Below are 3651 nucleotides of genomic sequence, written 5' to 3' on the forward strand. Positions count from 1 at the left end.
ACGCGAACTGCTCTCTATAATTAACAATCGATCCGTCGACGAATAATTCAGATTCGCGTTCGTGGCCAGCGAGTGACGCGACAGAAATTACCAAATTGTAACCATCTCCGAAGCAGTGTGCCGTCTGTTGCATGGTGAACGAAGACGTCGGCAAGAAGGGGCGGGGTGGGGCTGTCACTGAACATTTCTTATTGAACTTTGCTTGGCCGCGGCCGCAGCCGCAGCCGCAAGATGAGCAAACCGGCCCTGGGTTCTGCGGTGCAAGCTTTCAGCCCACGTGCTCCGAGCTGCGATGCGCTCAAACACTTGATCCCGATACCCCTCGCGCCTGGTGCGGTCTGTTGCATCGCTATGGATATGTCATCCATAGCGATGCAACAGACCGCACCAGGCGCGAGGGGTATCGGGATCAAGTGTTTGAGCGCATCGCAGCTCGGAGCACGTGGGCTGAAAGCTTGCACCGCAGAACCCAGGGCCGGTTTGCTCATCTTGCGGCTGCGGCTGCGGCCGCGGCCAAGAGGGATTTTTACGTCACGTGACCAGCTCCATGGGGACAAAGAAGTACCTAGCGTCCCTGCCTAATGGCGGAGAGATCCGCATCGCTTCAAGCACAAAAGCCTAATGTCGCTCGCTGGAACTGATTGCAGGGACTTTCAACTGGAGTCCAGTTGACCGCCCCGTTATACTGTAGGAGCGGCAGGTAAAGTTACAGTCAGGGAGGGTAAATAGGAGCCAAAATAAAGAAAAAACCACACGAGATAAAAGCGGTAGCAGCATATTTATCTACCTCCGCCGGCGCCTTGTGCGTTCTGCTATGGTCGAGAGGTTAAACCGCCGGTACTTGTCGTCGCGGCGTGAAAGTTCCGGGTTCAAATCGCGCTTTTTTTTTTTTTTTCTTTTTTGTTGGTATTTTGCGCGTGTCTTACTTTTTAACTCTGATCCTTTTTAGGAAATCATCCACTTGCACTACTCCGCCTCACACGGTTTTTACTGTTAGTCCCACCTGTTCAATCGAAACACCGGGAAGAAAAAAAAAAGGATCAACACAAGTTAACGTGCTAATAAAATCATTTCATAATGTTCATTAAAAGGAAACCAAGATAACAGCATCACTATGGCTTCACACTAACCGAGCCGAAACAAGCATCCTTTCCCCGGCAACTAGTTTTATGTGTTTTTAAATATACAACGCTCTTGCTACGATTCCTTTCAATAACAAGAGACGCCTATTTAGGACTAATAAAAACTGCAGTTGTGACAATTAAAAAAAAAACAAGCAAAAAGAAAAAAAAAAGACTAGCAACTGTGGCTACACTGATTGAGCGAAATCCTACAGGCAAGGCAGCAAGTCAAACGTCTGAGAAAGTAGTAAAACCGAAATAAAAGCGATCATACTTTTACTTGCATGGAATGTGATAAAAAGTATATTTATACTCTTTACATTTTGTTGTGGCAATCGTTTTGTAATATTACCACATTACTTGTTGAATTTTAGTTTGATTAGCGGACGATCACGACTGAATGCAAAAATGAATCAGGCGTCGACATCGCAAACCCTCTCTCTAATGCGAACACCTAAAATGACTTTGGAACAACAAATGGAATTCATTATAATTAATTCCATTTATGATCCAAAGTCATTTTAGGTCCCTCACTCTCTCCTAACTCCAAACTCCTAAAATGACTTTGGATCAACAAATGGAATGAAATGATTGTATTAGCGCGTTAACTTGCGTTCATCTTTTTTTTTTTCTTCCCGATGTTTCGATTGAACAGGTGGGACTAACAAAAAATACCGTGTAAGGCGCAGTAGTGCAAGTGGATGATATCCTAAAAAGGATCACAGCTAAAAAGTAAGACGCTCACAAAATACAAAAAAAAGAAAAAGAAAAAAAAAAAAGAAGTCTCTAGCGCGATTTGAACCCGGAACTTTCACGCCGCGACGACAAGTACCGGCGCTTAAACCTCTCGACCATAGCAGCAGGGGCGAGGCACCGGCGCCGGCGAAGGTAGATAAATATACTGCTACCGCTATTATCTCCTGTGGTTTCTTCTTTATTTTGGCTCCTATTTACCCTCCCTGGCCGTAACTTTACCTGCCGCTCCTACAGTATAAAGGGGCGGTCAATTAGATTCCAGATGAAAGTCCCTGCAATCAGTTTCTGCGAGCGAAATTAGGCTTTTGTGCTTGAAGCGATGCTGATCACTCCGCCATAAGGCAGGGACGCTAGGTACTTCTTTGTCCCCATGGAGCTGGTCACGTGACATAAAAATCCCTCCTGGCCGCAGCCGCGACCGCAGCCGCAAGATGAGCAAACCGGCCCAGGGGTCCTGCAGGCTCAATCCCCATCCTTACCCGTTTTTATCTGGATGAGCATCGTGTCGCGCCGGCATGCGGTCATGTATCGCTGCTACGTGATGCACTTCAAAGACCACAGGCTATAGCAGCCATACTGCACTGCCTAAATTTATTAAGGCGAAAGCCTTATTCGAAGTCCTTGAGCGAAAACACGTCGGCGACATGAAATGTATCGAAACGTTGACGTGACCGCTAAGGTTACTTACCGGCAATGAAATTAAGAAGAATGACAAAGCGAATTAAGAAGAATCAAAGTGAATTCCTAGACGTCGTCCTCTAGGAGTCGTTCTCGACGTCACCCTCGGCGTCGTTCTTAAGGTCATCCTAGAGGTCGTCCTCTAGGCGTCGTTCTCGTCGTCGTCCTCTAGGCGTCGTTCTCGACGTCGTCCTAGACCTCGTCTTTGACTCGCTTTCGCCTTCCTACACGTAAGCAGTCTTAAGTGTACTCGTATAATTTTGGCTATCAGCGGAGACAGCACAAGCCCGTTCCGGCAGATTAACTTCCCCCGTCTAAACACACAATTACAATTGCATAGTTCGTCGTGTATGTACAGCGAAACATTACAGCTTCTCCGGCCACCTTGCGATGTCAAGGAATGAAAATTTACATACATATAAAGTCCTTCAAAATACCCAAGCAATTAATTATTCCCGGCAAAAAAAAAGTGCAGTTTAACCTTTCATGCATACCAGGGGGGCTATGTTCGACAAATGTTTCGTTTCTCCTAAAAAAAAACGGAAGTGGCTGAAGTGGCGATATCGCTTCTGATTGGTTAGACTCTCAAATGACGGAAGTTCCCTTTATCGTCATTTGAGCCTCTAGCTAATCAGACGCGATATCGTCAGTTCCGTCACTTCCGTTTCTTTTTAGGAGAAACGAAACATTTGTCGAACATAGCCCCCCTTGTTGTTCGAGTTCGTTTTCGCTTTCTTTTCGTCGGACGTAATTAGACTCACCGAGTAGTGACGGCTAAATTGACGAAATATAGTCTATAGACTTTTTTTTGTGTACTCTCGTCCCAAGCCACCTAATAGGCGTATTTGGTATTGGCGACGGAAAAATACTAAAACGTTTCAACCTGTAACTATACTTCGTTTCAGCTTCGGTCCGAGCGCGGCCGATGTTATGAGCTGAAGGGCCAATCAAACAGCGCAAAAAGCGCAGCGTCATGGCCTGCTCTCTGTGCCTGATAGGACTAGACGGCGGAGGAGCACGCACAGAGACACGGCGAATATCGGCTGGTCCTATCAACTGCAGAGAGCACGCGATGACGTTGTGCCTGTTTCGCTGT

The 3651-nt window shown here is 46.5% G+C and overlaps 1 protein-coding gene across 1 annotated transcript in view; it reads left to right on the forward strand.

The window, feature by feature from the left end:
* The first annotated feature begins 1762 nt into the window (after window positions 1–1762).
* The window catches only part of LOC115317750 (lateral eye opsin), a 4743-nt gene continuing 2854 nt past the window's right edge, over window positions 1763–3651 (forward strand). The window contains exon 1 of the mRNA XM_042294066.1: window positions 1763–1776. The gene's annotated coding sequence lies outside the window, so the exon portion shown is untranslated. The remainder of the gene's footprint in view (window positions 1777–3651) is intronic.

This window comes from Ixodes scapularis, unplaced genomic scaffold (genome assembly GCF_016920785.2).
Source record: "Ixodes scapularis isolate PalLabHiFi unplaced genomic scaffold, ASM1692078v2 PGA_scaffold5__190_contigs__length_132052651, whole genome shotgun sequence".
Lineage (NCBI taxonomy): Eukaryota > Metazoa > Arthropoda > Arachnida > Ixodida > Ixodidae > Ixodes > Ixodes scapularis.